Genomic DNA, 25,379 nt, shown 5'->3' on the forward strand with positions numbered 1-25,379 from the left:
AATTAGTTAAAATTTGTTGATTGAGGCGGCACGGTGGACAAGTTAAAATTTGTTGATTCAGGCGGCACGGTGGAGGGCCGGTTAGAGCATCTGCCTCAGTGCGACTGGTTGTTTGTTTGTATGTGCCTTGCGATTGGCTGGCAACCAGTTCAGGGTGTACCCCGCCTCCTGCCCGATGACAGCTGGGATAAGCTCCGGCACTCCCGCGACCCTTGTGAGGATAAGCGGCTCAGAAAATGGATGGATGGATGGATGTTGATTCAGTTCATTAGTGATCTTACTTATTATATCATTACATTAATTGGAAATAATAAAAACATTTTCAATGAGACTGGGCGGTACGGTGACCGACTGGTTAGAGCGTCTGCCTCACAGTTATGAGGACCGGGGTTCAATCCCCGGCCACACCTGTGTGGAGTTTGCATGTTCTTCCCGTGCCTGTGTGGGTTTTCTCCGGCCACTCTGGTTTCCTCCCACATCCCAAAAACATGCATGTTGGTTAATTGAAGACTCTAAATTGCCCATAGGTGTGAAAGTGAGTGCGAATGGTTGTTTGTTTATATGTGCCCTGCGATTGGCTGGCAACCAGTTCAGGGTGTACGCCGCCTCCTGCCCGATGATGGCTGGGATAGGCTCCAGCACGCCCGCGACCCTTGTGAGGATAAGCGGCTCAGAGAATGGATGGATGTAAAATGTATTATTATTTTTTAAAATAATCTCATAACTAAATCTTACTTACCTAAGTTCCGTTTCTACGTTGGCAGCGTAACCGAGTAGTCTGTCAAAATGTGGCGTAGTCTATCAGTAAACTGCAGTGAAGCAGTGAAGTCATAATTACAGTCATATTTGTATAAAAAAACTTATAGGCCATAAATATAAAAAGGTATGCCTAAACTACCAGTATTGTTTGTTAGCTCATTGGTTGAGCAGATTCTTCAGGTTTGAGGATACACAACTAGAAATCACAGAAATAAACATACGCGCTAATGTTAGCTTACCCTGTTGCTGTGGTGTCATGTTGAACACTGCGGTATTAAACTCCACAGTTTCTACTTTGCTGCTCCTCATTCTCCTCCGGAATGAAATGAGTCTCCATACCATGTCCAACAGCTTCATACAGAGCAGTAAATACAGGGGACCCTTATTCGCCTCCATTTTTGTTGTTTTTTGTTTGTGGTTTTCACAGTTTCCCGCAGTACCATTTTGAAGTTGAACACAGACAGCCCGAGACTGTGGCGAGTCCATTGCAAAACGGCAGTAACTCTTAGGTCTGGTACACACATAAAGATTTTTCCACTCTTAAAATACTTTTTATCTGCTACAGACCCCCCACATTAAGATATAAAATTGGGCATTCAACAGTTTTGGTTGTCATGTGTGTGGTGTGCTCCGAGAATCTCAACGCAGCAGACCACACACAGAAAGATCTGATCTCTCGTGATCACACATAATCTCACAAAACCGAAGACCTTGTAAAATGGCGATGTTCTTAAAAAAAGGACTTGCTTCGGAAAATACTTTTTGCTTTCTGAGTAACCCAATTATTATTATTATTATTATTATTTTTTTTACATAAAACGACGTTGTGTAAGACATTTTTGTCTTGAGTGCTTCTTTGATTGGGTACATTGTGTTCCATGTCACCATTCTCGGCTTCATGACTCAGGAGAAGTGGGCGTTCCCCACACACATTAAGACTTTTGGCCGTATATACTGATACTGAACACGTTTATGATTTAAGCTTGTCGGACCGACCTGTTTCAGACCCTAAAATTGGGATGAAGTTATTCTTAACACACATCAGACCTATGGACATTCATACAGGAAAATCTTAGACATAAGATTGTCTGGCGTTTGACATTCATGGTCAGGAAGGGGCAAAATTGGCACAAAAGCAGGCCGATTGTATTTATGTGTGTAGCGGGCCTTAGGTATTCAACAAATAACTCGTAGGAAGCCTGTTGCCAGTTTGCTTCGACAGTCAAAAGCACACGCTTCCAGCTGTGGTACGTTAAAAAAAAAAAAAAAAAAAAAAAAAGGATGCCATACCTGCAACTGAAATTCAACATCTCAAGGCATTCTATTACACACTGACAACATAAGTCACTGTCAAAATTTGTTTTTAGTGTGTTTAAGGTATTTGAAAATGACAGACAGCAGCCGTCACAATCAATGTAAACTGTGAAGGGAAGTTTCAGGTTTTCCTCCCACTGACTAATGCTCTCCTACGTCAATGAAACATTACGCTCAGTGCTGCTTTAGAGAGGATAAACAACAACTTCCCTCTCTTCTTCTGTGTCTAACCCTGGCAAAAACACGACTTACTCTGTCGACGTAAGAAGCAAGATAAACATCTTCTGTAGGGATGCTACTGCTATTTTTTTGTGGAAAAGCTACAGTCATGTCAGTAAGAAACTACATTTGCCAAGTGTTTAGTATTTACAGGTCACTGGAGAACTGCTTGGCAGCTTGTATGAATTTAGTCACGGTGCTATCAATCACGCCCGCTACACTACGCTCGACCTGTGGTGGCAGTCGGCATTAGTGTTGTTACACACTTGTCCATACCAGCTGACCAATCATTACAATGCATTTATTTGAAAAGCCTGAGACTGTTTTAATATGTGACAGTGACAATCTATGGGTAACTTGCAAATCAAATGTCATTGCAGTTCTTGTTTTGGGTTGTACTTATCTTTCAGACAAGCTTTGGTTTATCTTTCAGAGTCTTAAACTCATTGACATGCTCTCAGGCCAAATACCTACAGATATTTGAAAACTTAAAAAAAAGAAAAATCTGTAGGAATTTTTTTTTTTTTCAAACCACAAAAATACTTTTGTTTGTCAAAGCTGCATGTAAAAATGCTTTACTTGTCCTTGCTTGTACGATATCAGTGTGATTGCAATTTTTTTCAAAATAAATTTTAGCTTGTTGTTTTGCTAACTTCCATTCATTCATCCATCTTTGTTATTGCTTTTCCTTATTACGGCCACTTACGGCAAACACCCATTCACATTCACACCTATGGACAATTTAGAGTCTTCAGTTAACCTAATATACATGGGTAATGTGTTGGGGGAAGCACATGCAAACTTGGGTAGAACATGCAAACTCCACACAGGAGGGCCCAAGTTGAGATTTGAACCCAGAACTTCTCAATTGTGAGACATATGTGCTAAACGCTAATCAATCCTGTTGCCCATTTTGTTGTCCCAATTTTTAATAAAAAAAAGAGTTAGTTTTTGTTAAGATGTGATATTCAGAAATTAGTTTTGTGGTTCCCCATTCCCTTGTGTTTCATTTTTATTTTGGCTTCATGATTGGCCAAAAGGTCTTGACGCTTTGTACTTACAGTGCCACCTGTTGCTTTGGCATGCACTTGACACTTGATTGTGTTGTCTTGTGGACTGTCAGGTGTTGTCAGTGAAGTCATACTGTAAAAGGCCCGAGTGCTGCTTGTCACCAGTGGTCTTACATAACGTGTACAGGACCATTCAAAACCTTGGACACACTTTCTTATGCTATTGAATGAGAAAGTGTGTCCTAAATTTTGACTGGCAAAGTAGCTGGTAGAAAGGTAGTGTGTATCCCAAGGCTTTTGTGTTTAGTGTGTATTGCCTGCTGACAAGACCAATCTGCCTCATCATTGACGGTCGTGTTAATGTGTGTTTGTGTAGCGCTAATGCAGCGGAAAAGTGTTGGAAATGATTTGAGTCCACTCGAGTGTTTTGTTTGCATGATCGGAGCAAAAACTGATGAGCAACTTGTATGACTACTGCGCAGCTATTTCCCATTGAAGAATACTCATTTTTGAGGGAGTTTTCAGCTCAAATTGCTGTTCAAGGTCATCAGTTGCTACTCCAACGACTCCTGATTCCAATAATAAGCAAATGAAGAATATTAGAAACAGCCCTCAGTATCCCACAGTGCAGTTCTACACCACTACAAACTTAAACCACAATAAAAATATAATAAAAGTATTGTTTGACAGTGTGAAACAAAAGTGATCATTTGTATCGTCTTTGTAGTGGATCTCACTGGATTGTGTAGTTGTACCTAGTCACTTTTAGCATGACGACATGAGAAGGGGTGTTGTTTTTAGTTGTATCATGGTTTTGGTTAATTGGATCCTTAGATAGTGTGCATTGAATTATGTGGTTAATATACATTCTTAAAAAGTGCAAAGTGACTACATTGGGAGTACAATGGTTCGTGAGATTATGATGATGATGATAATGGTTATTATTGTTATTATACAGTGGAACCTCGATTTATGAATGACCCGGCGTCTTGGCAGGGTCACGGACTTTGTGCTTTTTCCCGTGCCGCATAAACATCATTGGCTCCATGTGTCAGGTATCTGTTTTTTGCCCAAAATGGCCACCACCTCCCACAATGCAAAGCTCCACCCCATTGTGGGAGGTGGTGGCCATTTAGGACTAGCAATAACCACAGTGAACATAAACATGACTGTAACTGAAAAGGCTAAGACACTGCACAGTGATTTCCTATCAAACTCACTGTTATTTCATCATCAGAAATTTTCTATGTTATATTATTATTATATTTCTAATATTGCAAAGATTTTATTTTTAACCACACAATGATCAAAATATGGTAAATATAATGTAATTCTACCGCTGGAACACATCATTGCAGTTCCATTCATTTATATGGGAAACATTACCCTGGGTTGCAAGCGTTCAGTTTGAGAAGGGGGTCACTGAACAAATAAATTCATAACCTGAGGTTCCACTGTATATATATATATATATATATATATATATATATATATATATATATATTAGGGATGGCAAATTTAAAGCGTTAACTCATGATTCATCACAGAAAAATACAGCATTAATCATGTTTTAACTCAGATTAATCGCACACTTTATTTTGACCACACACGCGCCTTTACCATGCTGTGGATGGATATCTGAAATGCGATGCAGGTTGCCATAAGGTCAACTGATCAGGTCAACGCTTACGCCAGTCCAAAGATAAGTGAGGAGACTCCGACTCGTGTGCTCGGTGGCAAATTTTGCTTCAGAAGTCACCCTGACGGGACCTGGGAGCTCTCTGTTTTAAATGGGGGAAAAAAACGTGTGTGTGTGTGTATAATTAAATGCATTAAATTAAATATTAACCGTAGTAGTAGTACTTAATTTAATACATTAAATGTAAACATACTTTATGAATCCACATTAACTGTTCTGATAGAAATGTTTCCTGTCCCTGTGTCCCCAAATTTATTTTTAAAGAATTCATAATACCAACATAATATACATAGCACCACATTTGTTTAATTAAAAACACAGTAATATCCATCCATCCATCCATTTTCTGAGCCGCTTCTCCTCACTAGGGTCGCGGGCGTGCTGGAGCCTATCCCACCTGTCATCGGGCAGGAGGCGGGGTACACTCTGAACTGGTTGCCAGTTCCATTCGCACTCACAGTCATGCCTATGGGCAATTTAGAGTCTCCAATTCATGCATGTTTTTGGGATGTGGGAGGAAACAGGAGTGCCCGGAGAAAACCCACGCAGGCACGGGGAGAACACAGTAATATCCAGGAGACTAATAATGCTAGGGAGAGTTTCATAGCAAGAATAGACCTAACTAACAACTACCTATTGCTTATTTGTTGTTGTGGTACTATGCAGAGATTGTGGCCTGGGCAGAGTTTCTCTCACTGTCTAGTAAAGCAAAGCGGAACCAAGTTCAAAAATCTATAATATCTTCCCAACACTTGATAGAAAATGAACCAGAAATCCTGACTGACATCATCTTCTGACCCCATGACAGCTGCAGAGTGTCACACTTTTTTTTTTGAAGTACACCCACAACCATGTTTAGTTCTTGAAGCATTAACACAATTGCCACTTCACCCACACACACTTTCCTTACCTTTCTTTTTATTTATTGTTCTGGCTCTTCTGTATCACATCCGGAGTTCCAGGAAAGCAGAGGGCCAGTTGAAGAAAGTGTTCATTTTAAATATCTATCCAAAAAAAACTTATTTCCAAAAATGATGATTTTTTTTTTGAATATGTGGCCAAACCTCAGAAACAACATATTGGTGAAAGGTATATGAGGGTTTATCATATTTTTGAGGTATGCTGTATCAGAACACGTTTTTGCCAGAAGCATTCAGACATTTGCAGTTAATATGGTGAAAGACCAAGAAATGCTGGATGGTTGAGCCATAAAACATAAATCAACTTCCTAATATGTCAGCGATTGGGAAAGCTATGCATGGTATGGAGCATTCAATGTGGTGCTTGCATGTGGCCAAGCTGTCTGAAGAAGAGGCAGCTGCTGAGTCTTATCATCTGAATGCTTAGAAGCACATCGCAGAACTGAACAATACTGAACTACAACTGCTCTCAGAACAGCACACACCTTCTACAATTCTAAATTGGATGGGTACCAAATTTGACATCTTCATAGATAGTGTTATACGTAATCCAAGAAATAAAGACGATTGGAGGACCCCGGTTGCTGTTCAGTCCATATTTGGACCACTAGTAAATTGTACACATTCATCAATAGCCAACTCCTGCATGTGTTGTTCATTATTCAATGAGAAAACAAAGACATTATCCAAAAATGAAAAACTTCTTTCCAAAGTGGAAAGATAATCTGCATAAGAACGGATTCCTGGCAAAGAACCGATTAAAACAATCATTTTTATTCACATTGTCACATGTATAAATGTGTCTCCACCGAGAAAAATGATATGCTCTACCAAGTCTCAAAGGGGGGATATGAAATAAGCAAAAGCTAAGGACCACAAATGTCAACTCCATGTAGAAACATTCCACAAAGTAACGGGAAGTCATATTGACTTTGCTGTGTGCTTGTCTGTATAGGATTGTAGCAACTTCAGAGCAGGGGTGAACAGTCTATCCATCCATTTCCTACACACCTTATGATCATTAGGGTCCCAAGTATGCTGGAGCCTATCATAGCGGACTTCGAGCGAGAGGCGGCGTACACCCTGGACTGGTTGCTAGCCAATCGTATGGCACATGTAGACAAACGCAGACAACCATTCGCACTCACAGGGTTAACAATCATAGTAAAATTGCAGTTCATGAATCCTCACCATTAGGGATAGCGAGTACCGATACCAGGTATCGTATCGGGCCGATACTGGCCTTATTTCAAGGTATCAGGTACTTGTGAAGGCTGCCGTTACAAGCCATTGATACTTAAGGTAAAACAATCTGACATCAAGTGAGTCCTCCTTGCCAGAACTTGTCACTACACTGCTGCGGTTTGACACATTGGCGAATCATCATGTGTCAGAAATAAATAAATAAATAACTAAATAAATAAATAAAGAAAGAAAGAAAGAAAGAAAGAAAGAAAGAAAGAAAGAAAGAAAGAAAGAAAGAGAAAGAAAGAAAGAAAGAATGAAAGAAAAAGAAAGAAAGGTCTTTGTTCATAATTATCTGTCATTGTGTTAATTGAAATGTTTCAAAAGTACTAGAGCTATCGGTACTTGATATCAGTATTGGTGAGTACTCGAGTGAATACTCGTACTGGTTTTGGGCTGGAAAAATGTTGTATCAAACATCCCTACTCATCATTATATACTGTATTTATAGCTCCTCACCAAAAAGTTAAGGGAATGGATTCTTTTTGGATTATACATTTGCATTTTGGGGTAAGAGGGGTTGACTGTTCTTTTGAGAGCAAATGGTGATGACAGAAAATAAATTCCTCTCGCCAAATTGTTTTCGATGTCAATTGAATCCGATGTGAAAGAAAAGTGAAGGTTTAACCTTTGCAAAAAAATGGGTGCAGACTTTTATCCAGATCTGTGCTGAAACTGAAATGTAATGGATTGTTCCTTCGCCCATGCCCCACAAGGTTTTGTAGTTTCTGTAGTTTTTGCATAATCCTGTTTAATAAGAAACAAACAAAAACCAAGAATGCCACTCAGTAGAGCACAGACCTCCACCAAGACCCACCAGTCCAAATCTGGATCAAAAGCAACCCAATCAATGCATACGGCTGAATATTGTCTTTAAGATTATTCACTGAAAAATTAGCAAAAATATTCCATTGCACCTTAATCCTCTCTTGGGCCCGTCATCCACCCCCGTCACAAAGTTTAATGGAAACCAATCGAGGATTGATAATGTGTAATGTGTAATCCTGTTTTTCAACCAACCCAACCTCCTTAGCTGAGATAATGGTCTGAGTTGAAAAAATATTTCTGCAGGCTGAATCTTATTTTGCTTGTTCTCTTAATTTCCTGTAATCCCGTCGAAGCCGCAGTGTGATACATTGTGAGTTATTTTCAATGATTCCATTTAAACCCACATTTAAATGGTTTCAAACCTTAGATTCTGCTGTAATAAATTTGTCTTCAAAAAATAAGAAAAATAGAATCAGTCTATCCACTCTTCAGAAAAGTAAACAGGAGAGAGGCCTAAAAGCTCCCAACTTTAAACACTATTATTTAGCTAACCAATTACAATACCTCATCAAATGGTTGCACCACAGTGAGGAGTGGGATTCTTGGCTAGAATTGGAACAAACAGACTGCAACATCAAACTACCAAAACTCCCATTTATTTTCTACTAGTCTTAAACCCCATAAATGTTTTAAGAATCCAATAATCGCATCCACCTTAACGGCTTGGTGGCAAAGTTGAGAATCGACAGGATCTCAATTACCTCCCAGTATGCTCTCCCCAATCTGGCATAATCCAGATTTCGAAATTAACAATATACCCCAGGCGGCACGACTGGTTGTAGCGTCTGCCTCACAGTTCTGAGGTCTGGGGTTCAATCCCTGGCCCCGCCTGTGTGGAGTTTGCATGTTCTCCCCGTGCCTGCGTGGGTTTTCTCCGGGCACTCCGGTTTCCTCCCACATCCCAAAAACATGCATGGTAGGTTAATTGACAACTCTAAATTGCCCATAGGTGTGAATGTGAGTGTGAATGGTTGTTTGTTTGTATGTGCCCTGCGATTGGCTGGCAACCAGTTCAGGGTGTTCCCCGCCCCCTGCCCGATGATAGCTGGGATAGGCTCCAGCGCACTCGCGACCCTACTGAGGAGAAGCGGCTCAGAAAATGGATGGATGGATGGATTATATACCCCTTCATTTTAGTACATGGGAACAACATGGAATTAACCACCACCAACAACAATGTTTTTAGGACACGTGATGAACTGTTCCAAGAATTCCAAATAACAGCCGGAAACTTTCTTCAATACAATAAATTAAAAGCAACAATAAAAAAAAAATAAAAATAAATAAATAAATAAATAAATAAATAAATTTAAAAAAAGGCGGCACGGTGGCCGACTGGTTAGAGCGTCAGCCTCACAGTTCTGAGGTGCGGGGTTCAATCCCCGTCTCCGCCTGTGTGGAGTTTGCATGTTCTCCCCGTGCCTGCGTGGGTTTTCTCCGGGCACTCCGGTTTCCTCCCACATCCCAAAAACATGCATTAATTGGAGACTCTAAATTGCCCATAGGCATGACTGTGAGTGCGAATGGTTGTTTGTTTCTATGTGCCCTGCGATTGGCTGGCAAGCAGTTCAGGGTGTACCCCGCCTCCTGCCCGATGACAGCTGGGATAGGCTCCAGCACGCCCGCAACCCTAGTTAGGAGAAGCGGCTCAGAAAATGGATGGATGGATGGAATTAAAAAAAACCTCCTTAAGCCGTCACCTTATCGTGGTGGAGGGGTTTGTGTGTCCCAATGATCCTAGGAGCTAAGTTGTCTGGGGCTTTATGCCCCTGGCAGGGTCACCCATGGCAAACAGGTCCTCGGTGAGGGACCAGACAAAGCACGGCTCAAAGACCCCTTATAATGACGACAAAAAATGGACTCAGGTTTCCCTTGCCCGTACGCGGGTCACCGGGGCCCCTCTCTGGAGCCAGGCCTGGAGGTGGGGCTCGAAGGCAAGCGCCTGGTGGCCGGGCCTGCACCCATGGGGCCCGGCCGGGCACAGCCCGAAAGGGTAACGTAGGTCCCCCTTCCCATGTGCTCACCACCTGTGGGAGGGGACATAGGGGTTGGGTGCAGTGCGAGCTGGGCGGTGGCCGGTGTACTTGGCGATCCGATCCCCGGCTACAGAAGCTGGCTCTAGGGACGTGGAATGTCACCTCTCTGGCAGGGAAGGAACCCGAGCTGGTGTGTGAGGTCGAGAAGTTCCGACTAGATATAGTCAGACTCGCCTCCGCGCAGAGCTTGGGCTCTGGTACCAGTCCCCTCGAGAGGGTTTGGACTCTTTTCCACTCTGGAGTTGCCCACGGTGAGAGGCACCGAGCAGGTGTGGGTATACCTATTGCTCACCGGCTCGGCGCCTGTACGTTGGGGTTCACCCCGGTGGACGAGAGTGTAGCCTCCCTCCGCCTTCGGGTGGGGGGACGGGTCATGGCTGTTGTTGGTGCCTATGCACCAAACAGCAGTTGAGAGTACCCACCCTTTTTGGAGTCCTTGGAGGGGGTGCTGGAGAGCGCTCCCGCTGGGGACTCCATTGTTCTGCTGGGGGAGTTCAATGCTCACGTGGGCAATGACAGTGAGACCTGGAAGGGCGTAATTGGGAGAACGCCCCCCCCCCCCCCCCCCCCCCCCCGATCAGAACCCGAGCAGTGTTCTGTTATTGGACTTCTGTGCTCGTCACGGCTTGTCCATAACGAATACCATGTTCAAGCATAAGGGTGTCCACATGTGCACTTGGCACCAGGACACCCTAGGTCGCAGTTCAATGATCGACTTTGTGGTCGTGTCTTCGGACTTGCGGCCGCATGTCTTGGACACTCGGGTGAAGAGAGGGGTGGAGCTGTCAACTGGTCACCACCTGGTGGTGAGTTGGCTCCGATGGTGGAAGAAGATGCCGGTCCGACCTGGCAGGCCCAAACGTATTGTGAGGGTCTGCTGGGAACGTCTGGCGGAATCCCCTGTCAGAAGGAGTTTCAAGTCCCACCTCTGACAGAACTTTGCTCATGTTCCGGGAGAGCTTTGGTGGTCGCTGAAGCAAAAACTCTCCAGATTTTAATGCACCACTGGGGCGCCTCGGTGGGGCCGGCGGAACGCCCTGGGTCCCTCAGTGTGGGACGTGTCCCGTCCACCGGCCTGGGTGTGGGGTCACACACTTACTGCGACAAATAACTCATGAATATGCAAATCACTTGTGTATCCCCTCACTTATACTCTCGTCCTGTAGACTTTTATTAGTTACATAATTAATGCCACCACACTTCAGTTGTACAGCCGGGTTCATGACCCTTGTCCTGCATGCCTCTTCTCCTTTCCTTGTCCTGTTCTATCTTGTCCTGTCCTTCCCTCACAGGGTGTAGCACTACAGCCCCATGCAACACTCATATTTAATGTTTCATTGTTGTACATAATAGGAAGATTTTCTTCTCTCATCCTGTTTACAATTAGTGCTTTGTCATTGTTTCTCTCTCCATTCTAGAAACTTTCTTCTGTTCGACTGATCAAGTCTGATTCTCAATAAACCGCAATTATAATACCACAGCGGAAGCTTAAAAACTCCACTGTGACACAGTAAAACTGTTCCGGCATAAAAGAGATACAGATTTTCCATTCTGCTGGACCGAACAGGACAAATAAATAAATAAATAAATAAAGAAGTGGTGAGTTGCAGCGAAACCTTTGCAGAAAACCACATCTAAGTTTTTGAAATATCACAACACATCTTTCTTTGGAGGAGATCCAGTAAGCTATAGGCCATGTTATACAGGACAGTTTAGCCTCAGCGTAAACGAGTGAGGGGACTGGTCTGTGTGTGTGTTGGTGTGGGTGTGTGTGTGTGTCTGTGTGTATGTGTGTGTGTGTGTGTGTGTGAGTGTCAGGAGGAAGCAGCTGTTCCACTGGAGAAGCTGAGTGACGTGAGCAGGAGGTGACACAAGGTTGTGCTGTGTGCGCGGCTTTGTTAACTCTTCCTGGGTCCGACACAAAACTGATCTGTGACTCCATTTGATAGCATGATAAAAGAATTCCCACTTCAGGCCTCCCAGCTGTCCTGGTGGTCTTCCTCTCCTCCGAGTGTGACCTGAACTAAGGCTGCCGGATTCTTCTTTGGGATTTTCCAGATAACTGACGAGCCCCATCATGTTGTGTTAATGCTTTCAAATATTAAAATGATTCGTTGCATCACAAAGGCTTGTCTGTACTGCACTGAAAATGAGTCTGAAAGTAAGCTGGTTTGTCTGTGCTACTCCCATGATATTGTAAATTTTGCATTTTTACCTTAAGCAATTTCAAGTCAACTGTGAAGGAGTAGGATATAGGTCAAGGAAGAACCCATTCAATTATGGTAAGGGTCAACAGTGATAGATTTATGGATTCAGGATTTTTCTCCCAACTTTTGTTGACATTAAAGGTTTTTAGACATAGCCGTTATTTATTTTCAGTTTAAAAAAAGCATGCATCATAATGACATAATTGCATAACATGGAACATGAGCTGAGGAATAACCTTTCCACTTGTCTTCTCGTCACACTGCAAAAATGCAAAATTTTACCTTGTGAATTTGTCTTATTTATAGTGAAAACATCTGACTGTACTTATTTTAAGATAGATTTGCCTTTTTTCCCCTAAATTTTCAGCAAGACAAGAAATTTGTTTGTTTTAAGACACAAATTTTTCAGAATCTTGTCAAGTCTTATCAAGATCTTATTTTAAGAATCTTATCAAGTCAATTCATACAAGTTCCATTGGTAGATTTTTTTCCCCACCTTTTTTAGGGACAAAATGTCTTGTTTTTAATATTTTGGAGTTGTTTTGAGAAGGCCATGTTTAAATTAGTTTTTCTAAATGAGTCAGAATAACAGTATGCATACTCTCTACTTTAGTACAATAACTTGTGTTGAGAAATACTCTGGTAAAAGTAGAAGTACTGATTCAACTCTTGTACTTAAGGCAAAGTAAGAAAAAGCATAGACCTTGAAATGTATTTAAATGGGGAATTTTCAATTTTCATCGTTGCTGTGACACTAACTATAATTAGTTTTATTTTTTGCGAGGCTTTTAGGGTGTGCCGACAAATGATTGACACCTCATAATTCAGGCCTTCTCTCTCTGACTGGTTGTTCGTGCTCGGTTGTGGTGGTTTGTTGAATAACCATTTTTGGGGAAGATTGCACTTCCGACTCATAGTTCTGAGGTTGTGTGTTCAAATCCGGGCTCCGACCTTCGTGTGGCTTTTGCATGTTCTCCCCCACTCCGGTTTCCTCGCACATTCCAATAACATGCATGCTAGGTTCTTTGAAGACACTACATTGTCTTTGTGTGAATGTGAGTGTGAATGGTTGTTTGTCTATATGTGCCGTAACCGGACAACATCAAACAATTCTTTTAAATAAGGCAGTGGATGGGGAATGTCTTGCTTCTCTGAATCTTTTGCTGTCATCTTTTGCTGTCAATCTTTTGCTGGTTGAAAAAAGCAATGAGTCTATTTTGGCAAATGTGGAGTAGGTGTAAAAAGTATGGATATCTGTTTTTAAATGTCGGGAATAAAAGTAAAAAAAATTGTCAAACAAGGCAAACTAAGTAATTACCCAAGTAAAATACAGATACATTACCTGAAAAATGTATTGAAGTACAGTAACAAAGTTTTGGTACTTTGTTACTTCCCACCACTGCCAAATACTGATGACAAAATTAGATATATGAGGTGCTTGTTATTTAGCAAGGTGCACAAGTTAGCCTTTCCATAGCTCTGCACTGAGTGTGTTTCTCTTTCAGAATGGGGCACTTCAAGGTGTTTTTACACTTTCCAGTGTATCTTTATGGAACATATACTTACCATTCCTTTGCTTAAAGCTCATGGACACACAGCGATGTCGTAGACAGCTGTCTCTTATCCGAAACCTCCCATTAGTCCATTGCACTACCTCCCCTGTTGTTGTCCGTTTTTTTTTTTTTTTGCGTATGAGTCGTCGTTGTGTTCGTTGTGTGTGTGTAAGTGTGTGTGTGTGTTGATTTGAATTGTGACTGGAATAAATGTCACCGTGGTCACTGATTCACGCACGCACAGCAGGCTCATCCTTTAGTATACATTCAATAGAATGGTGGGGGATGTACAGCAAGTGTTGATGTGTGAGTGTGTTGATTTCATGGAATAGCGTAGGGGAAAACCTCTTGTCCTCACAGCTGGTCTACAACTGCGAGTACAAGGCCCAAATATGGAGCTGGGGTATATGTTTTCTGGTACAAGGCTGCAAAGTCTACCTTCCTCCAAAATGAGAGCCAGCTGTTGAAGATGAAGGCCAATGAAGACATGATACCTCCCAAGCGATGAGATCCACTTTGTAGCGTGCTAGTATTATCATAGCTCTGACATCTCATCGCAAAATGACTATTTTTACGACACTTTAAGTGCCTGTGAGTTTTTGTCCATATTGTTTTGTTGTAATGGCTGCAAAAACATAGCAACCCATAAAAAATAATTTGCGAAAGTGAGAACACATGTTCCAACATCTGGTCTAAGAACCTGTCCCTTGGAGGTGTGCAATGGATTTCAAGCCATCAGAGCTACTAATTTAAATTTCACACACTGCCTTCCAACCAGTGTGTAGGTTTGCACGTGTGTTTCCAGTTTCAAGAAAATGGAGGGAGTGATCAGTAAAGGCACCTTGCTGCCTATGATAACAGATTGTGAGGCTTTAACATTGGGGAATAATTAATAGTTAAGTACGCCTGCACATTCTAATCACATCCAATACTAGTTCAAATAGTCTGTCCTTCAAAAAAATGCTAATACAAATACTAATACTAATACTCATGTTTTTAAGTGTATAACTGCAATTTCATACTCTTGTTGATGCTGTTTGTAATACTTTTCTGAGTATTTAAATTAGGTAACTAAATTAGAAACACCCGTCAGCGTGAAGCACTGCAAAACTGAGCATCCCGATTTATTATTATTATTTATTTGTTTTTAAATACGGGTCTTTCAATTGTACAGGTGCCTTTAATGTTTGGCTGGTTAGTTTTGATATTGTCAAATCTTCAATTGTAGCGGGCTTCCTGACACACAAATGGATCTTATCAGAAGTCAAGCAAACCCTTTTCTTGACACTGAGCTGCTCAGATTGAGCAAAGGCGCCCTCACATCTGTCTGAAACTAGCACTTCTGCAGGAAGTGCTGGATGAATATAAGCGCATTACTATCCATTACTGCTGCTGCTGTCTGTCAGGAGTTTAGACACAGGATGGCTAGAGGTTGAGTGGATCATCATATCGACCTCAGACACGTGGGGGGAATCCCCCTTTCTTGAATTAGGGAGAGTGACCTTAAGAATTCTGTGGATTGTGTGGGATTGATTGTAAATTAATGACATCCACAACAAGCTGAGATGTTGACCATTCTTCAAAAGAAAAAAAAGTCATTTATTTTAAACTTTTCTTTTAACCTGTCCTGCAACAAACAAAACAAAACATTACACAACTTTACCTTGGAGATTCTTTTTGTTTTTTTTTGTTTTTTTTACTGAGCAATAGTGCTGCACTCTGGTGTTGATGATTCAGTCTTATCTAGTTTGTAGTCTGAAGAAGAACAACATGATGTCACCAATGAAATGTTAGAAAGCTTCATGCATGCAGACTTCTCCAAGCAGCATCAATATGACATTCAGAGATTTTCCAGTCCGATGAAAAATAGCTAAAAAAAAAAAAAGGAGTCAGTTAATTTATGCTGATTTCCCCAATATTCAACAAAGGAAATTTAGTCAAAACACCCATCCCTCCTTTCTAACATCCATTTTCTATAGCACTTGTCATCATTAGCGTCGCAGGGATCTAGCGCCTATCCCTTCGGTCGAAAGGTGAACTACAAACGACAACCCCAATTCCAATGAAGTTGGGACGTTGTGTTAAACATAATTAAAACAGAATGCAATGATTTGCAAATCATGTTCAACCTATATTTAATTGAATACACTACAAAGACAAGATATTTAATCTTCAAACTGATAAACCTTCTTGTTTTAGCAAAAAAGCTGGGACAGGGTCATGTTTACCACTGTGTTACATCACCTTTTCTTTTAATAACATTTAATAAATGTTTGGGAACTGAGGACACTAATTGTTGAAGCTTTGTAGGTGGAATTCTTTCCCATTCTTTCTTGATGTACAGCTTCAGCTGTTCAACGGTCCGGGGTCTCCGTTGTCGTATTTTACGCTTCATAATCCGCCACACATTTTCAATGGGAGTCAGTTTAAGCATTAATGGTGCCTTCACAGATGTTTAAGTTACCCATGCCATTGGCACTAACACAGCCCCATACCATCACAGATGCTGGCTTTTGAACTTTGTGTCCATAACAGTCCAATCACAGAGAACATATAGGAACAGACAACCATTCACATTCTGATGTTAAAATAATAATAATAATAATCATTTCCAAGCTACACTTAATACTATTTTAACTCCACAACACACAAGAATGATCAGGGTTTATTGTTCCAAACCATAGAGTGCTGAGTTGATCTGAACTACAATTAAACCTCCTCGATTAATGGGGGACAGGGTCAGAGTCCATTACAACTCGTGAAAAACTTACAGTGTACGTATAAAGTACGTGCGGTGAAGACTCCCCGTAACTTCCACTGACAACTCAGGCTAAACTTAGCTACTCCCTGAGATGTTAGTCTCTTAGTCGAAATTCATAGCTTCAACATACAGTGGTAACTTGATTTTCGAGTGCACCAACTTACGTGTTTCCCGAGTGAAAACAAAGTGTATCTGCAGGATGAGCCCCACTAGTAGACTGAGTTATAACTGCCTCCACAAACAGGGAAACAGGTCTGCATTTCGATTGGGACCAAAAATCCAGCGCTTGCCAACTGCTGCCCGCCAGCGGCCTTACCGGCAGTGCCGCCGTCGGCTTTCACCGCCTGATTCCCCTGTTTGAGTGTGCTGTGCACCGTGTGGCTCTATTGCAGTTTGCGAGCAGCTGTTGTGCAATCGCGCACTGGGCAGCTCTTTGATTTGACTTGAGCGGCGGGATGATTGAGGCAGGCAAGACCAGGCATATCAGCTATGTGACTGAGACACGGCAACAGGAGTCAGGAGTTTAAAAGAAGACAGTCGTTGTGGTAGCGGCAGCAGTCCTACTGAGGAGTGGGTGTTAGATTAATGTTCCTGGTAGGCTCCACTTCATCTCTAAATTTTTTTGAATTGGGGATACTGTTTCCATTGTCGGCAAGCTCAGATATTCATAATGGTCCTCGCAGTGTCCAACCTACAGTAAATAGCCATCTAATTCCTCTTTGGATATTTGTGTGCTATTTTGGATCCATGAAGCCTAAATGAAGAGAGACTATTAGTCTTGATTGGGTGTGCCTCTGTTATGTTTTGAAGTAGGCGTGTGTTTGTTTTATCTTTGATCTCACATGGTAATATTTTCCACCCTAAAATCCTGTCAATAAACAAAAACAAAAATCGAAGCCTTCGTCATCTCTTATTTTCTGTGATTTAATTTTCTGCTCTAGACTTAATTACTTGTCGAAGGATATAAACACAGTTGCCTGTCATCTCTTATTTATACGGAAGCGAAGCAGTGTAGCTTCCATAACTAAACGTGTAAAGGAAAATACTGAAAAATCTTTTTTTCCAATAATGGTTCCAAACTCATTCTTTCTTGGCCTATGCCTCGCAACTCCTTGGTTATGCATAAAGTGCCAGTTAAAAAAAACAACAATGTCATTTTTTGTAAAGTTTAGCTCACATAATAGCATCACATATTTGTTTGTACCTGCCATTTTTCCATTAAAATATTCCCTCCAGATACATTGCAGTCAAAATGCCAGTGTTTGATCATTGGGTGGTCCTTGGAAAAATGCTGCTTTTTTTCGCATTTTGTCTTTGCTTACACTTTCTCAAGACTTGTCACCATGCACCTTAGTAACAATATAACTAAAGCGCATTGATTGCTTATTTTACCTCCCTCGTCTGACGTGTGTGCGTCTTACATCCTCTTTCACCACATCAAACCCTCCCATCAGTAGCACTCTATTGGACCAAGGAAACTCTGCCCTGTATGGACTAACCTAATCCCAAAGTGGTTATCCAATGAAGGCATATGTACACACATTCCATTTAGAATATTTTTCTAAGGGATTGCCAACAGGAAAGGTCTCTCGTTCCACTTACAAGGAAAAGCATATTTGGGTAACTGACCTCCCTGCTAAAGGGTCTGTCCTTATCAGACAGTTATCTCTTGACCATCATGTTTTTCGTGGCCGAGTAAAATGATTTATTGTTGGTTTTATTTGTTGAAGCTACTGTGTGCTACCTGTTCATTTATGTTAGTTCATTTATTGGGAGTTTTGTCAGTTTTGCATGACCCCAAGCTTAGAGAAAGACATTTATACGAATTTTAGAATTGTAGTTCTTGCATCTGTCTCTGCTGAGATGTAGCTGTCAGATGCAGTCTGCCCACTGTTCTTGCGCACATACCTCCTCCTGTCCATGGGACATGATTTATACTTTTTATGCTGATAACATTACCTTTTGTGAGTGAAAACATCAAACCATAACGAAGTCCAGATGTAAGCGAAGCTGCTTTGGGTTGTTCCTGACGCCGACTCACACGCTGTCTTGTGTTTTGGATTGCGCTTCGTTCAACTACAGTGCAACAGTGAAAGGTCCTAATCCAAGCCTTTAGTAAATTCTGAACATTTTTCGTAAAAATTGACCAAACGTGTGTAATTCAGCAGTGTAGACCGGTCAATCGAAAATGTTTTTACTACACAATTTGCCGTTTCGTGCTGCCCTGTGAGGTGGAGCACGGGGTTTGGATTCATTGTCAACGCAGTCGCTTTTTCTGCATATATGCACAATGTGCCTCAAGAGGGAAAAAAAACTTTGCAATGGGTACCCCTCTTTTCATTTTTACGATTTTCTTAGAATCCTTTGGAGAGCGTGGAAAGACAGGCATGTTTATGAAGGTTTCCAGATGGTCCTCTTTGCACCCCCAGCTTTTCTTTTCAGTTCTTGGGCCATGAAGGATTAATCAAAGTCAGCAGTAAGGGCTGATGGCTAAACACTGTGGCTCTTTAGAAACCAGCGGAGACCTCTCTGCAACTCCAACTCAGATTCGGCCCCTGGGCTACAAGGCCCGGTGAAAGTTGAAACCTCCACTTCAAAACCAATCAAACTTGGTGAAATCATAAGTGCAGATAAACAAGTTGTGCCCCCTTACTCTGTTTTAGCAAGGCACCTGATCACCTCACAGGCTGAGAGGGATTTTTCTCCGGGATCGAGCCGGAGGATGCGGCCTAAGGAAGGAACACATCCAACAAATTTAAATTTTTGGCTTTATTGACACAGTTTGGCCTCTTGTTAAAAGACAAAAGATTAAAGTGGCATCTCCGGAAAGAGTGTGACAACCCAAAAGAACCACGCACAAGATGATTGTTAAAACAAAACTCTTAATTTCGAAATATGACAGCGCTATTCTTGTTCACAGTGTAGCCCACTGTTGTGCTTTCCATAATTATCATTTCGAGCAGGAAAGTGAACAGTGGTGCGGTTGACAGCACTCACTGGAGAAGCTCCAAAATGACAGTATTTGCTTGCTTTGGGAGATAAATAGTTCACAGTTAAAATCTATGTCCCTTTGGATGCTGGCTTTTTGCAGAATCTGCAACTACTGTACGCAACAAGAACAATGTACTATTTCTCGGACACGTGCAAAGAATCTGAGCCAAACAGCTGGTCGACACGGGCGTGCATGTACTGCTTGTACTTTAGCAAGTGTCTCCAGAAACAACTGCATCTGTTCACTGAAGCCTCGCTATAGGTCACATCGCGCAATGATACAGCAAAGATAAAACAATTTGCTACCAAAGCTAAGTGCCTCATAAAGCTTGCATTGACCATAATGTAACCTCGATGGGAAATGCAACGACACATTTCAAATATACCTAATGACTATACATGTAAAGCTTGCCAGAAAGCATATGGAGTCAAACATATAGGGAAAGCTGGCAGCTAACCAAGTTCCTTTATGGATACAACAAATGCTGTCAAAAACAACATGAGAGCGAACATGGAGTTTAAAAAAAAAGAATCATATCCATTGATACATTTCAGGAATTTTGCTATTTGCAGTCATTGGTCCAGTAAATCATGATGAGCGTGTGTCATTGAGCACTCGAAAATAATTCCTTCAAATTATGTCCGTTTTTTTGGGAGACTATATGTGTATCTAACTATGAAATAAAAGGTTTTAGGGCTTCTCATTAATTTTACGTTAAAGTAAACACCGGTTTGACTTAAAAAAAAGAAAAAAGTAACTATGTGAACTCTATGTCAACTTAGCCAAGCAAGTATGTGGTGCTGAAGTCAAACATGAGCTCAAGGGGGATTATTGTACTTGCCTTCTGTTGCTTATCAAGCATCATGGAAGGATTTGTGTACAGTGAAAATGATGTGATCAATGTGATCCATTGGTAGTAGTTGATTGTCAGTGGATGTTTATTAGAAAATCTGTTTGAATTGTTTGTAAATTTCCCAAAATGAGCAAATATTGATCGTTAAAATTTCTTATTTGAAAGCTTTTTTCACTGTATAATGACAGTATATAAAATAAACTGCGACTGGCTGGCGACCAATCCAGAGTGTGCCCTGCCTCTCACCCAAAGTCATCTGGGACAGGCTCCAGCACACCTGCGACCCTAATGAGGATAAGCGGTATAGAAAATAGATGGATGGATATAAAATAAAATGCTGAGGCAGCAAAGCTAGTGAAACACAGCATTTGAGTCAGCCAATGCAACGTATGGTTTCCATTTTCCATAGCTCAAACCGGCATTAATTTGAACAACAGATGGGTGGAAAAATGTTTTATTTCATCGTCCTTCTAAGTGATGGTGTTGGAAGAGTAATTGGAAGACAGAAGATGTCAAACAATAGGGATGAAAATTGGACTTTTTCTCTGCAGTGGCATTTGTGACATTTGGTGATGCTGGGCCAATAGATGTTTCTACTGGTTTAGTTCATACGTGGACATTTGTAGTTTATTTATGTATGTATTTATTTATTTATTTTATGTTTATTTATGGCATTCTGTTGGTATTAAAGTTGCTTGATATCTACTGCTTGCGTACAGAATGCAGTGCAATAAAACATGTTAGGGGTTAAACTTGGGAGTTATTTGCTCGAAGATAAAGGTCTAATGCCGCTTAATATTGTTTGTTGTGCCACTAAGCGATCTCCTTGTCTTGTAAAGATTAAACTTCCAATTTTCTGCTCTGTACCCAAGGACATGCATTGTCATCTAATGAAATTAGATGTTGGGAATGTATAGGGCCATTTGGATGTCAAATACATAACAGGACATTGAAGGTCACCTGACCTGGATTAAGTAGACATACTAGCATGTACTCTATAGTCTTTGGACTGAACCTAGTCTTTATAATGCAGACAAATCAGAAAATTATTGGCATAGTGGTTTTGTGGCAAGTCACTGATGGTGTAGTGGTACACTCGCCTGACTTTGGTGCAGGCAGCGTGGGTTCAGTTCCTACTCAGTGACGGTGTGAATGTGAGTGCGAATGGTTGTCCGTGTCTATATGTGCCCTGCGACTGGCTGGCGACTAGTTCGGGGTGTGGTCCGCCTTTCGCCCGAAGTCAGCTGGGATAGGCTCCAGCGTCCCGCGACCCTAACCAGGATAAGCGGTGTTGAAAATGGATGGATGGGTTTTGTGGCAAAATGTAACTCATGTGGTTATGGATTTTTAACTGACATTTCCTCACAAAGTGGTTAGTACATCTGCCTCACAGTAGATTCTGGGTTTGAATCTTGACTCAGCCCCTCCTGTGTGGCGTTTGCATGTTCTCCCTGTGCTTGCATGAATCTCTCCAGCTACTCTGGCTTTCTCCCACATTCCTAAAACACGCATGTTAGGTTAATTACTACAGAGACGAAATTGTCTATAGTTGTGAATGTGAGAGGGAATGGGTGTTTATCTATACTGTATGTATCCTGCAATTGTCTGACGACTAGTCCAGGATGTACCCCTTCCCCACCTCTCACCCAAAGTCAGCTTGGATAGGCTCCAGCTCACCTGCGGGCCTAATGAAGACTAGCGCTACAGAAAAAGAATGGATGGAGTAGGTAATTATCAGAGTTGATAGACGCTGTTGTTCACATCCATCCATCCATCCATTTTCTGAGCCGTTTCTCCTCACTCGGGTCGCGGGCGTGCTGCAGCCAATCCCAGCTATCATCGGGCCGGAGGCGGGGTATACCCTGAACTGGTTGCCAGCCAATCGCAGGGCACATACAAACGAACAACCATTTGCACTCACATTCACACCTACGGGAAATTTAGAGTTGTCAATTAACCTACCACGCATGTTTTTGGGATGTGGGGAAACCGGAGTGCCCGGAGAAAACTCACGCAGGCACGTGTAGAACATGCAAACTCCACACAGGCGGATTGAACCCCGTTCCTCAGAACTGTGAGGCAGACGCTCTAACCAGTCGTGCACCGTGCCAGTGGAGAAATCACTGCATGTAAGCGGCAAGGCCGAAAACCAACATTGAATGCCGTGACCTTCGATCCCTCAGGCGGCACTGCATCAAAAAGGATATCACCACATGGGCTCAGGAACACCTCAGAAACCCAATGTCAGTAAATACAGTTTGCCGCTACATCCGTAAGTGCAACTTGAAACTCTACTATGCAAAGCAAAAGCCATTTATCAACAGCACCCAGAAACGCCGCCGGCTTCTCTGGTCCCGAGCTCATCTCAGTGGAAAAGTGTTCTGTGGTCCGACAAGTCCACATTTCAAAAGCAAAGTTCAAAAGCCAGCATCTGTGAGGGTATGGGGCTGTGTTAGTGCCAATGGCATGGGTAACGTACACATCTGTGAAGTCACCATTAATGCTGAAAGGTACATACAGGTTTTGGAGAAAGATATGCTGCCATCCAAGCAGCATCTTTTTCATGGACGCCCCTGCTTATTTCAGCAAGACATTGCCAAACCACATTCTGCCTCTGTTACAACAGCGTGGCTTCGTAGTATAAGAGTGCGGGTACTAGACTGGCCTGCCTGCAGTCCAGACCTGTCTCCCATTGAAAATGTGTGGCGACAACGGAGACCCCGGACTGTTGAACAGCTGAAGCTGTACATCAAGCGGGAATGGGAAAGAATTCCACCTACAAAGCTTCAACAATTAGTGTCCTCAGTTCCCAAACGTTTATTGAATGTTGTTAAAAGAAAAGGTTATGTAACACAGTGGTAAACATGACCCTGTCCCAGCTTTTTTGGAACGTGTTGCAGCCATAAAATTCTAAGTTAATGATTATTTGCATAAAACAAAGTTTATCAGTATGAACATTAAATATCTTGTCTTTGTAGTGTATTCAATTAAATATAGGTTGAACATGATTTGAAAATCATTGTATTCTGTTTTTATTTATGTTTAACACAATGTCCCAACTTCATTGGAATTGGGCTTGTAGATGAAGGTGTCAGGGGTCACCAACATGGTGCCCATAAGCACCCCTTAGGACCACAAGAGTAGCCTGTAATTCTAAAATTAGCATACCAATGATGGAACATTGTGATTGCCTAGGAGCGTTGTCAAAGTGAACATTTGAAAATGTAAAAACACTTGCAGTGATTAATAAAAATAGGACTATTACTGTTGTTGATACTGCCGTTGTTATGCCAATTGTTCTCTCGTCCCTCCTTCAGTCGCTCAACCCATCTAAACAGTTTTCTCTCTCTCTATCTAACCTCTGTCCCTCTACTCTGTCTCTCCATCTCAACCCCAAACAGCCAAAGCAGACGGTCGCCCCACAGAGTTTGGGTTCAGTTCAACTTTTCTTTCTTCTGGGGAAGTTTTTCCTTGCCTCCGTTGCCAAGTGCTTGCTCTTGCCGGGATATTTTGGTTTTCTTATATACATACAGTATATATAATGTATGAGGAATGTAGTGCTTGCTTTTCTCAATGTGTAAAGTGCCTTGAGATAAAACTTCTGTTGTGAATTGGTGCTATATAGATAAGACTGACTTAAAGTGTTGCAAATTGATATTTATCTGATTGCTACCTTGTTAAATGATTTTTGATAATTATTATGAGTGTCTTCACATGGATACATATAATTAATTATTAATAATAAATATAATTAAAGGCATTTTGAGCATTTTTAGAAGTGTGTATCAAACTGGTAGCCCTTCATAATAATTAGTACCCAAGAAGTAGCTCTCAGCTTCGAAAAGGTTGGTGACTCCTGGTATATAAAGATACTAATTGTTCGGCCTCTTGCAGAGATGCATTTAGTGCTTTTGTAGTTTTCTGTTTGATGAGTATTATAGATGTTGTGAATACAGACAGCCGTAGTTTGTGTTGATGCAAATGAACCTGAGGAACAATTTGCAACTCTGGGTGGCAACATCAAACAAATTAACCCCCCCTCCATCCAGAATGTTTTCCCCTGCTGGCCTTGATAGAGGCGGCCTATTGGACGTCACGTTTCGTGTTTTTGCACCCTTTTTTGTTTGCATCTTTTGCTCAAGTTTCTATTATAAGCATTGGGTTGTTTTTACAATGTTTTCAGGTTCCTGACTGATCTTTTTATGAGGAGTTTTACAAGCCAGTGCTCCAGTCAGAGGTCAGGTGTGAGCGACGATGAGGTAGTTGTCATTAGCTGGGCCACTTTTTTTCCTTTTTTTTTGCATTCTTTTTAAGTTTCCTGTGAGTATACTAACATTAATTTTTGCTTTAAAAGTGAAAGACACACAACGTGCCTTTGTGAAGTTACACAAAAACTGACTTGTTTTCCTGGTGACAAAAATAATTCCTACTGAAAACCACTGAAAATATGATTGTTGATCCCAAATGTATCTTCATGTAAACTAATGCAAACCTTTATATTCATGTGCATCATGCTAAGCTACTTTTTTTCTAGGCATGCAACAATGATGGAAATTAGTTGTGATTGTTTTTCTCATAAATAATGTAAACATACGAGCCTTTATAGGTTAAAAAACAATCTAATTCATATTTGATACATAAATTTCAGGCCAAAGTAATGTTAAAACACTGACTTGTTTAAAGTGGAAACAAATATTCATCGTTACAGCAGTTTTTGGGTTGGTAACAAATTTTTCCATTGAAGAAAAATGGTGGGTACTTAAAGGACCTTTAAAGGGTTAAACATTTTAGAATTGTTTTTGGGAGAACATGTGAGTCTAATGGCCCTTGACTGACAGAGGCCCAAGAAAATAATATTTCCAATTTGCATCATTGAAGTGGTGGGGCAAATTATATTTTTTCACAGGGCAACAAATCCTTCTCAGCGCCCCTTTTGGGCCATGTTCATCATTTGAGCACACATTTGACTCTTTCTTCAACTTT

General features: G+C 41.4%; 1 protein-coding gene and 1 long non-coding RNA gene across 5 annotated transcripts in view; one reads left to right on the plus strand and one right to left on the minus strand.

The window, feature by feature from the left end:
* Nucleotides 1-25,379, plus strand: part of nrg2a (neuregulin 2a) — a 135,897-nt gene that overhangs the window by 83,347 nt on the left and 27,171 nt on the right. The gene's annotated exons all lie outside the window — the stretch shown is intronic.
* On the minus strand, nt 15,352-17,101 carry LOC133466812 (uncharacterized). The gene is made up of 2 exons (XR_009785047.1): nt 16,716-17,101; nt 15,352-15,660 (listed from the first exon to the last, which is right to left on the minus strand). It is a non-coding gene; the product is annotated as an uncharacterized LOC133466812 (long non-coding RNA).

This window comes from Phyllopteryx taeniolatus, chromosome 17 (assembly GCF_024500385.1).
Source record: "Phyllopteryx taeniolatus isolate TA_2022b chromosome 17, UOR_Ptae_1.2, whole genome shotgun sequence".
Taxonomy (NCBI): Eukaryota; Metazoa; Chordata; class Actinopteri; order Syngnathiformes; family Syngnathidae; genus Phyllopteryx; species Phyllopteryx taeniolatus.